General features: G+C 38.0%; 1 protein-coding gene across 14 annotated transcripts in view; it reads left to right on the forward strand.

Moving 5' to 3' along the window:
• adgrb3 (adhesion G protein-coupled receptor B3) overlaps positions 1–12,405 on the forward strand; it is a 109,689-nt gene that overhangs the window by 34,846 nt on the left and 62,438 nt on the right. The gene's annotated exons all lie outside the window — the stretch shown is intronic.

Genomic DNA, 12,405 nt, shown 5'->3' on the forward strand with positions numbered 1-12,405 from the left:
GCACACTAATTATGCTCACCATCTCTACTTAGACCTGTCTTCCTTGTATGCGGAGGGGAAACGTGAAATGCTGCTGTAGCTGTTTTGGATGCACATTTGTTGGTGGTCTGTGGGTGGAAAACAATTAGGTTGGTCATGTTTAGGTTAAAGCTAATTTAATTTACTTTGTTAAGGTGAACCTTTTTTTCTTTTACATAACACTTAATATTCTGGACATAGTAAGCTGCAAGGAAAGCTTGTGGTGTGTTAATCAATTCCATACTTTGGCCAACGGTAAGATGTTGAATGGCTAATTGACCACAGTAATGGTGCATGGCTATGTGGTGGTGGACGATGGAGAGGTGCACATTAAAAAACAATTAATTTCCAATACTAATGTCACTCTTGGCTGGTTCTCCTGCTGCATATAACAAGGAGCTGTCACTGATTAGTCATTTCATACTCCATCTAGAATTTGATCCTGGCTATGCGAAGTTAGGAAGCCTTTTTTGGGTGATTGAGATACATACTTTTCATTTTCGAAGCCACCTGATAAGAATTTAGGCTTCCATTTTGGATGATAAGTTTATTTAAATGTCTAGCCAAGGATATGTTTTACTCTTGTTTACAGTATATTGCAAGGTGCAGCAGGCAACTTTGGCAGCTCCAGTCATTTTGACATTTGGAATAACTTCACTATCCAGAAACCATGACATTACTTTAATAATCTGCTATATCTTAGCCTTAATTGTACTGTTATAGTGGCTGGGAAAGTATAGTTATAGTGGCTGGGTTGGATATTATTTTTATAAAGAGCCAGCACGTTCAGTCATCATTGATTAATACTGTTTCCTGGCTGTCGAGTGTTTTTTAGCTGTTTGTTTTCACATTCTCATTTTGAAATCTAACTTCTAGTGCATGTTCATTTATTTATTTACATGGACATTGATATTTACTTAGAAATTTTAACAGTGCACTGCAACCATATTGAAGTAAAGTACCCCTACTAAGGCAATAGATTGATTATGAAATCTCAGTAATCTAATTTTCCTTATCATCTTTGTCTGTGAATGATGTATTTGATAATGTAGTTTATGTCCAAAAAGATGTGGCAGACTGAAGGAAACTTCTTTGTTTGTGTCGCATTGTCGAACAAGGAAGATGGAGCAACATCATTGGTGTTTATTTTTTTTTTGTATTCATGAATGAATGCTGCTTTCACCCAGAACAGTAACATTTTACATCCCACCACCATTGACAATACAGGTGTTTGTCCACAGACAAACCAAGATGCATGTGCTTGACACCATGGTCTTTATATACTCGAGGAGAAGGCCGATAAATGACAAAATACAAATGAAAGGGAATATTTTCCTATTTGTTTACTCTCTGGTCTTTCATCCGTTCTGTTAAGGATGACTCCAAAGGCTTCTAGTGGATAATAACCCAAGACATCTTTCAGGATGCAAAAATTAAAAACAAGATGAACTGATTATTCCAATTTTTCAATGTGCCCTTCTTTTTGATATTTCACACAATTACTTTGCTCTGCTGAAAGTACAATTATCCTCCACTGAGACTCAGCATAATTTCAACAGCGCTATTCAGCATAATTTAAAATTAAGATATTGCCTTTGTATCTATTAATTTAACAGTACTTAACATCTCTTTGATATAGTGCTGCAAAAGTTTCAAAAATAAGTAATTTCATATTTAACACTGTGAATTCATGCATTAAACAGGCAAAGTGTACCTAGCAGCACAGGTTAGATGCGACTGTTGAACATCTCTAATGTAACAAAGAAAACTTGTCTATTCATTTGATGTTGCCTCTATTCCAAAATCCAGTACTGGGGTATGTTTGTTTTTTAATAATTTGAGTTTCCAGAGATCATTAAGTGCCTTGCACCTCAAACTAATCCCCCCCCCCCCCCCCCCCCCCCCCCTTGTCCTGGGACTGAATCCCTACAGGCTTTTCTCTCCTGTGTTTCTAATTTGGTTTCTACCACAACACGTTATAAAAGTCTAAACAAAAAGTAGAAAACACAAGTTAGAGGACTGCCCACCTTACTTCAAAAGAGACATGTAGAGGTTGTGGGAGTTCACCTCAGCTTTGATTAATGCAGGCCTAGTCATAAAAATTATGATTTTTAATGTTAGCTATGCTAAGTTAAACCAAAAACATGCAGAAATCCTGATTTCATCTGAATATGTTTGATTTTAAGAGCTTTATTTAAAACTGACCACATGCACATATCGTAATTTTGTGGAAATGGCCAATCATAGTATTTGCTTTAAGATTAAAGCTTTGGAACATTCGTTACACTCAAGCCATTGCCAAATGAGTTGCTACAAAGCTAATCAGTTCCACACAACTCTCTGTAATTCTCTGCATGGCTATTTTCAGAAGATTGTGGCATCCGGTGACGCAGAAACTCAAGTGAAGATAATTACCTCTTCTGAGACAGTTTTTTTTAATCCTCTGTGTCCTTCTTGACTAATAGCAACTGCGTGGAGGAGGGGTGGGGGCGTGTGCATGGTCACAAGGCTTCCATCATGTGTACACAAAGACAGTGTTGTTGTTATTCCTCATGGAAGCAACAGAAACTATGCACTATAGCTTTAAATACAATTCATCTAAATTATTTGTATTCTTTTTAATAATAAAGTTAAATTCCTTCAGCCGAAATACTGAATGTACTTAGCTTCGAAACTTGTAATAACTATGACGGCTCTCAGACTTGACATCAGAATGAATAAAAATCATATTGTAATGCTGTTGTCCTCTTGTCTGAGGACATTTTAGCATCACCACTGTGTCCTTGTAATTTATTTGCTTTAACATGAGCTTAGCCAATGAGTGAAGACAGGGCATGTTGCAGGCATCTTCCTCGTGACTAACTTGCATGTGACACAATGTTCCCTGTGCTGATAGATGCAGGGTGGCAGTCTGAAGCAGTGGGTTTTACCACTGCAAAAGGATCAGACATGATTGGTGCTGTGGAAAAGCTGACAGCATGAATTATGGAACTCTCATTAGGGGCTGTTGGAAATGATTTATCTTGCAACGAAATATGGTCGTCCAACCATATTTTCCTCCATGATTACAGAGTCCATATTGTGCTTTTCTCTTTTATTTTCTTAGGTGTATTGTTTTTTGTGTATTAGTGAGAAATTTCCATGGACAGCAAACCATGACTCCATTAAATGGAAGGTTGTTACTTGGTATGCCAAGCAAAATGGCTTAGAAAAGGACAAGGTATGCTCTTTGAAAATTGGCTGCAGCTGCAAAGGTGCTAAAAAATGTGTCATGTTTCTCACTTGACAGATGCATTCCTTGGCATGGTGGCATTGAGCTTGGCTGTGTGTGTGACTGCCAGGTCATCTACTGGGGTTGTGTGTTTCTACAGTGATGCCAAGAGCTTCTTCCCTAGTTTTCCAATTTGCCTTTAGCAACAGCATTGTAGTAAAGCATACCCCTAAAGATAATTATACATAATTTACAACTGTTTATCAAGATCATATCCTGCTGGTCAAAAAGAATGAAATCCTGTTTTGAGGCAATTGGTCAAAACCTACAATAATATATTTTATGAAACTCTTTAAGCAACTGACTAGTGTCAGATTTGAGAAGGCCTCAGCTTTTCATACAGTGTGCAATGTGTAGATTCTATACAACTAATGTAACCTGACTTCTTTTCTTTAAAATGGTTTCATTAGTAATCTGCTTCCATCCTTGTTTCTGTAGGTGCACAGTAGTCCTTTCAGTTGTGTCCCTGCAGCAGCCCCACTTTTAGTCACGAGTGGTTCAGCAGTGTCGCTTTGTGAAAAGGCTGAAGCAAATTATAAGCTGCAGTCTTGGCATTCCTTTCACTTTAAAATGCTCTATAGCCAGATCCATTTTCTGATAGCATCATAGCAGCTGAAATGAAAGCATGACACATTACTTACATTATCATGCAGAAGCTACATCTTTATGAAAAGTCTACTTTTGGGACATTGACAAGCACGAATTTGTTTACAGCCACAGTAATGTGGATAATGCTTTGGATTTTTTGTGATGGCACATCATTACAGTTTAATGTTTAGACTGTGGCAAATGCGTCAAAACTGTGTGGCATTTGATATCGAGAGAAAGAGAGAGATTCATACGTTTGAGATAATTTGAAATGCTATGAAGTCAGACTGGTAAGGCCGGTTCCCTGAAGTGTACGGAAAAGAGGGGGAACGATCCGCTCACTGCACCCAGCAACAGGGCTTCTTGATGCAGTGCTTTGATAACGTCAGAGCTCCATCTAGGTTGCTTTGTGAGGTACTGCTCAATAACCTTGTGATTTAGCATTGTGCTGTAAATTATCAATGCAATCTCCAGTAGCCATTCATTTGCCTACACATCAGTAAAACAAAATATATCCTCTCTAATTACGGCAGAAAATATTCTGAGTGCTTGTCTCACCACACTCACTCCATTTTTAGGCGAGTTCACCTGACTCTGTAATGAGGTGCAGTGGCAGTTGCACAGAATTCTAATTTGGCTTCAATCTAAGTCATTAGGAGAGTCAACAGGAAGCAAACAGATGGCAGAAGGAATATGATGGATAATTGTACGTCTCAGAGGAAAATTTGTAATTTGTATCTGATTCCGTGCAACCCCTTCATTTTCTTAATGAAGGACTAATTGAGTTTTTTAGATTGGCTCAAGCATATGGCCCTACCAACAGTGGAGGGTTTGTATTATGGCTGTAAGGAGATACATTGAGTAGACGTATTAGACTGTTTCTGAATGGTAGTCTGATTTTAAGGATGGATTAACACTTAAGACTTGGTTTGAATGTGAACGTGTTAATGAGATAATATATGATGCATCTTTATTATGCCATAATCACCATCATCATCATATTTATTGTTTTTTTCTGAGATAAAAAAAAATAGCCTTCACAGATTTGTCAAAAACACTGATGCTTACTCTGAGAAAAACCAAATGTACTGTCCTTCCTCTGAAATGTTGGAATAAATAAAACATAGTAGTAGAATCTGTACTTCACTTATGAATAAATGCATTTTTGATGTGTCTTTTCTTGTATTTTTTGTACACCGTAACACCTCTTCTAAAACATTCTTTTTGCTTTCTTCTGGAAAATGGTTGTGTAACTATAATGCTTCTTTCTGTTTTTAATTTAAATAAACTTGTTGTAATTGTTGTTTCTTTTTTGTAGTAAAAAGTCCAAAATCAACTAGAACAGGCTTTGATCATTTATCTGCATTGATGTTTAACTTTTAATACCTCCATTTAGGGCTGCACGATATGAGGCAAATATCTAATTGCTCTCTAATAACTAATATCTATATATATATATAAATTATTATATATATTATATATAGAATAATTATTTGACTGATATTGCAATATGATCCATGACGTTGGAGGGAATGATCATTTTTGTCTCATTATTCTTATTTTCATTTGTAAAAAAACATTTAAATGCTTATGGTGTGATTTTTGCAAGGATATGTACCAAAGTTTTTTTCTTTAGTCAGTGGGACTAAATTTGTAGGCTGGGATGTCTCTCCAGCACCACAATACCTATCTCAGAATGGTGTGACACATAATTTGGCTTTAACAAACAATTCATGTGCGATTTGGATATTGCATCAGTCCATATTGCCATTTTGATAATTATGATTGTTTATGATTATTTGTGCAGCCCTTTCTCCGGGAAACAAGCAAATGAACAGATTTCCGGTACAGAGAGACCAACAACAGGAAAAATGTAAAAAATGTTGCCATCTTTTTCATCACTAAATTCAATTCTGAGAACATTTTAGGCAAGAAATTAACTGTTTAGATTTCAAATATAGGCAGTATTGCAAAATTCATTGCCAAATTGACAATTAGCTTCAAACTTTTTGGAGTTGAGAAGCTCCATAAAGGGACGCGACAGCCAGCTAGTGCCTGCCAGGGCAGCTAGCTCATGACTTGGCTAGTCATCCTCGGGGACCCCGCTGTAAGATGGAGGTCTCTCAGAACGATCTTGTAAATAAGAGGCTTTCATTTTGCCGTTTGGTGAAATATCACAACACATGTCCATCATTAGATCAACGGGAACCTGTGTTTTTTTTGGAGTTGAACTCCACAAGCTGGCTGTCCGTCATGAACACACACACACACACACACACACACACACACACACACACACACACACACACACACACACACACACACACACACACACACACACACACACACACACACACACACACACACACACACACACACACACACACACACACACACACACACAGCGCAGCAGGCAGAGTTGGGGGAGCAAGAGATACCCGTTTCTCTTTGGGAGACTTGTTTAAATTATGACACAGGCTACATACATTAGATTTAGTATTTAGTTCATGCTTTTATTGGTGTATTTGTTTTCTGATTTAACACTATGGAGACTTTTGCCGTGCTTGTGTCACTCCCTTACCAGTTCCTATGGCAACTTGGCAGTGTGAATGCAAATGGGAAAAACTGGTTTTGGGGGAGAGTATTTAGTAGACTGTTCAGAAGTGGACTAGTCCTTGAACTACGTTCCTGTAACTACTTGGTCTGAAAGCAGCTTTTCAAAGATGGGTTGACTTTAAAATGGATCAGTTTGTTTTCTTGGCACAAAAGGGGGAATAAAAAACAATAATTGTAGTCCCTTAAAATTTACTTAAGGGACTACAGGAGGAGTTATGGGGTCTTTAGTCAAAAAAGACATACAAGACATTTTTCTATGACCCGCCAAAATTATCAGGAAAATAGGTATGACCCTCCACATCAATTTATTGATGCTCTAGTGCTAGTTTGCGCTTAGCAAAGATGTAAAGATAGCCAATGTTCATTTTTTTTAACCATTACATATTGACTTAACCTCTGCTTTCTCATCTTAGACATCACACTCCACTGCTAGTTCAGTCGATTTACTCACCAACATTGTTGTGGAAACACAATAAGTATGGAAACTAAATGCCCACTTCCTGTAATACTGCATTACTCCAAATACTAAGTTACTCCTATAGTGAACTAGTATTCACATGGAATAAAACACTAAAACACTGAGACCATTCAACAAAGCACACTGGGTAATAACACATTCAACACGTAGACAGGTTGCTATGGACTAGGCTTCCTCAGTCAGTATATCTTTTAGCATTATGTAAAGCTGCCAAAGCTGAACATTATCCATAACTCTATTTCTCAAATGAGCGTCAAATTGGGAGCTTGCATGCTACCAATCCTTACTTCTCAAAGGACTTGAAAAGACTGTTTGCATTTCACAAGTAATTACAGAGACCAAAAGGATTGAGTCGGGTATGGCTGCAGCCTGGAGACCTTCCGTCTCATGCCCTTTCGGCTGCGTGGTTTCCGCAAACTTTGACTTTTCAAAATAAAAGCTTGCGTCTGGTCCGCTATGTTTTTGTACATTGTGTTTTCAATGTTTTTGAACTTAACAGAACGGCAATCATGCAAATGAATCAAATTATTTTTTCAGCAGATGTCTTAGTTACAACACGATGGAAGTAGCATAGCAGTTTTGTGTTTATATGTGCAGGTGGGATTTATTCAGTTTGGGAACAGCTCAAATTGTCTGACTGACTAAACAGGGAGAGACCCATCTGCTAGTGATGGGGGGCCGAGACAGAGAGAGAGAAAGAGCTACATGGAAAATTATACCCCAACCACACGCCACTTTGACATGTAGCTATTTTCATGAATACAAAAAAGTTAGGTGACCGTCCCACCGAGACCAAAATTGGATGACCCTCCCCCAAAAGGCACCTTGGAAACCATATGTGTCACTACATTTGACCAATATTTGCCAGCCTCAGTAGCTCAGCTGATGAGAATTGGATCAAAGACAGGCATGGCATAGTGAGGTATCCCTCTTCTTGTCTGCATGGACTGTATGCTTGTCTCTTTTTTGGGAACTTACATTCTCCAAAGTGTAGTGGTAAGGAAGTGCCTCTCATTAAGAGCAACATTTGTGACAGTCAGTCAGTCAGGCAGGAATGCATGGAGGGCAGGAAGCGGAGCACCCCTGATAGAAGCTACTCATAGGGGCCTCCGAGTAAAGGCTCATTTCATGCAAGGTTAGACACATCAGTCATTGGACATGGGGCTGGCTTTTACAGCCTTTCAACAAAATTACACATGGAACATGTTCCCACAGTAAAGATGAACCTGGAAATCAAATGTCTTCCGTAAGGCTCTGTGCTGCTGGCGCGATCACTGCCAGTGTGTAAACTTAACATTCCCTACATGCAGTGAATTAAAGCCTTAGCGATGACAAAGTTCATAGACCCAGGGAACTTTCATTCACTTTGATTGTGTGTTAAGTCTTTATTTGTTTGTAATGTGTACTGCATGTACTTTGTAGTGGGACATTAATTAAATCAAGCGTAAATATGGCCTCTAATTAAGCTTTAAAGCATCAATGAGCTGTGATGGGTAAGAAAAGCTTTGAGCCCTTCAAATCATGCTCACATGAATAGTTTGGCTCAGGCAGGAGAATACTGTCCAGCACTATCGATGAAGGCCTGCGATGAAGGCCTGTGTGGGCCACAGCACATTCAGTAACACCGTAGCCTCAAAATCTGAGCCTTGGTGTCCCCCTTTTATGACCTTCCATCATTGTCACCTGCTGAGGTCACAGCCCAGCAGTGACAAGGCGCTTGCACAGCCAGTAATTTGAGCAGACATTATGGCCAAAAGGTTTTCATTGTTGTGGCTGTATCTTTTTTCTGCATGCGGAGCTGGCTTCGCTAACAGATGCACCCCAGGAGATCAGCTGCCAAAGATGATTGAAACAAAAGACTTCTTTTCCTTTTCTTTTTAGCGCTGCCGGACATATCTCACAATTAGATTAAACTTGCAAAGCAGTCTGACTCACGAGATTAGCCACTGAATCACTTCACTTTCTTAAAGTTGAGAGGAAGGTCTTTTTGCTCCAAAGAAACTAATCTCATCCCTCACCGATTTATTATTCCCCTGATTTGCTGATGATCCCTGATAAGCAGGCAAAATGGCCGCCATTGTCAACTGATGGCACAGTATGATGGCAGCAAGCTGTTTTAGCTAGCACTCTTTGAAAGATCTGTTTTTGCTCTTATTATAATAATTGCAGGTTTAAAGCTTCACAGTGCTTCTGAATGGAGTGTTAATTCTGTTTTTTTCCTTTAGTGAATTAGAAGCTTTTAAAAATGTGAGAAACAGGAAAAAGGTGTGTGTATTAATTTGTCTGTGCTTGTGGGTGAATGTGTGTATCAGGTACATTTTTTTCTTTAGTGTAGCGTTAGCTATTTTCTGTGACAAAGAGTAAATATGGGAGGTTTACAAAATAATACATCTATAATTTTATCAGCCAAAATCATATTGCATTGTATCACAAAATGTTACCACCATAGGTTTAACCGCCTTGGATGACTCCACTGTCATCAGATGCTAATGTAAACACAGAGAGACAAGGAATCTGGTCCAAAGTAGAGAGTCAAAAAAATCATCAGCCACAATTATACTTCTGAGAAATTAATATTATCATGATTTCAAGGAGTTAGGTGATTTTCCTGGTGCAACAAAGTACTTATTGTTTCACAGAGTTGGCAATTTGATCTAATGGGAAACACATTGCAAAATATTAATAAGTTAATGCATATTTAATAATAAATTGACTGCTTTTCGCTTACAGTATCTGCTATGTAGACTACCTCATATGACTGCTCTTTGTACATGTTTAATGCCAAATATTAAATGCATGAAATTAGTAATACATGAGGGATTGTGTATAACTAATTTCATTCATTTAATATATATTATAAGATACTGGCAAACTAATATAGACTATTTGACCTATTTGTCAAACTACTCTTCAGAAGCAACTCCTTCCTGTCTGGTCCATTTGGTCTGGAGTTTTGGATACAATTTAGATTTTCAAATGCTCGCTGGAACAAGCTGTGTAGCTGTGACACAGTGTTAAAATGCGTTGCCTGTTGTGAAATGAGAAGTGGCTATCGCTGATCTGTCTGCCAAGGTCATCTAAGTAATTCCTATTTTAGGCAAATGTATTTAATCCTCCAAAAATTGGTCATGTATTTCAGAAAAGCAATGATGCTACTCCTCAGTTTTGTAAACACGGCTGAATTTAGTGGTTACTGTAAGACCTGTAAGAATTCCATTTTTAATTCTCAGGAGGCACAAAACGCATGCTTTGTCAGTGATGCATGTCATCAGGGTTATGTGCATGCAAAACAAAGTGAATGAGTCTGTCACTTCACAAAAGGAAAGAAGGCTAACAGTGATGGATTTGTCAGAATGGCATTGCCTCTCCTTTGTTGTTGAAGCATGATGGCTGATGAATAATAATAATAATAATAAGTAAATCTCATGAATCTTAAACTTAATTTTTTATTAAAAACACAGGTAAAGAGTTCTGAATACTGGCCAAAACATAAAAATGATGCCACCTCAAATAGACGAAATGTTTGAAAAGTAATGACACACTAAATGCACTATCTGTGCTTTCTGCCGTGTAATACAGTGAAGACACATTGTATTGGGCTGCTTTGACAAATGACAAACAGCTTGCCCCTCCAGTTATTATAATTCTCATTTGTCTCTGATGTTTACGCTTATATAGCTACAGGCTTGAATGCAATACTAGCAGTTCAATTAAACCAGTGTGCTTATTTCTCAGTTTTCTGGAGTCATACTTTGACATCCTGCGCTTACCCATTCTACCTCTGGCTTCTTGAAACGCAACGCTAGGATTGACATCTTGGCTTTGTGGCATCAAAAGAGAGACTCCCGTTTCATACACGTAAAACTGAGACTTCTTATGCGCTAATTTAACCAGTTCTCATTTTCCTACCAACAGGTTGAGCTTTTGAGCTTCCTGTCCAGAATGATGCAGATATAACTACTCAAACATCAGTGATGATACGATGAATATGTGATGATGACAAATCTGTATTTAAAAATGTGTGAAGCTTGATTCATACAGCGTGTGCTCTGTAATGAGTGTATCTCACTGTCATCACGCCTAATGACATTTAGGTAATCTCTTTCATGTTTCATGGCTTTTGTTGTATTGTTCATCAAGGGCTGCTGGGAGCTAGATTCGATTAGGTGTGACTGACTGTAGGGCTAATATCACTGTTTAATAGGCTGAGTTGATCAATGTTTTACTGAGGAAAATCATTTTCAAAAGTATAATGGAGTTAGGATCACCGTTATGCGAAGCTGGTCATGTTGATTAGCATTTAAAAGGGACAATATAAAATATAATTGCCTACAGCTTGATATATGTCCTCCTTTTACAGGAAGTGAACAATTTATTTGCAATGTTGTTGCTTCCAAATGTATCTAATTCAAAAGAGAGCTGGGTATTTTTTAGTATAGAGTAGGCTATACATGATATTTACACATTTTAAGCTCTATTGCATTGCTTGTAATTGCTACCACTGCTGCTATGCTATGAAATACAGGACAGTATCGGAGAGTGTCTAGAATGATTTGTATACATTTTAAAATCAACTGTTACTGTAAAGAAAAAGCAAAGTAAAATTATTAAAATAATCCATGTATGCTTTTAACCAACTAGCCCCACTGACACAAGTGGCATGAAAGTGCTATGTCTACGGTCTCATAGTTTTTAGTTTTTATTTTCACTTATAAATTCATTAAAGAGCAGTATACCCTGCTTTTTCTGATTCCCTGGGAAGAAGCCACCATTCAGGCTAACTAAATCAGACAACCCTTTTATTCTGCTAAATGGGGAATTGGTTCAAGATCCAAAACACCACAGGGTTGAGCCTGAAACACAGTAAAGAGATAACATGTCAAAGTATCTACAGTAGTTAGCCTTGCATGACTGAACATTAGATCAACTGCCCGCTGTTTGTCCAACCATCAGTGTACCTGCACATTTTTTTGTCCAGCACAAGTTCACACTGGGCTTTCTGCTTAATTTGAGCAAAACAGATGTGGGCACTATCAAATCAAACTGAAAGACATTTGAAACATGCTTCTGAAGCTCAGACTTTGTGCCGTCACCGTTCTAAAGATCCCAATCAGCATCAAAAGGATGCGGTTTCTACCTGGCGGCTTTCTCTCCTTCCATTATACCCTTGTAGTATTCAAATCCTTTATGCAAATACAACCACAGTTTTCCTGATGCTATTCTGGGAAAGGATATTTCTTGATTGTAGCGGAAAACTCAGTTGTTCCAGTCTTGCTTTATTTTTTATTTTTTTTAATCCAATCATGGAACATGTTCTATGATATGATTTGGTTAATGCCACCAGTCAAATGAGTGGATCAGACAGCTGTCTGATTTATAGATAATTAGTCCTAAAATTTGTAGCTATCCGTGGAACATGATCAGATGACATGAC

Source organism: Etheostoma cragini, chromosome 17 (genome assembly GCF_013103735.1).
Source record: "Etheostoma cragini isolate CJK2018 chromosome 17, CSU_Ecrag_1.0, whole genome shotgun sequence".
In the NCBI taxonomy this organism is placed as follows: Eukaryota; Metazoa; Chordata; class Actinopteri; order Perciformes; family Percidae; genus Etheostoma; species Etheostoma cragini.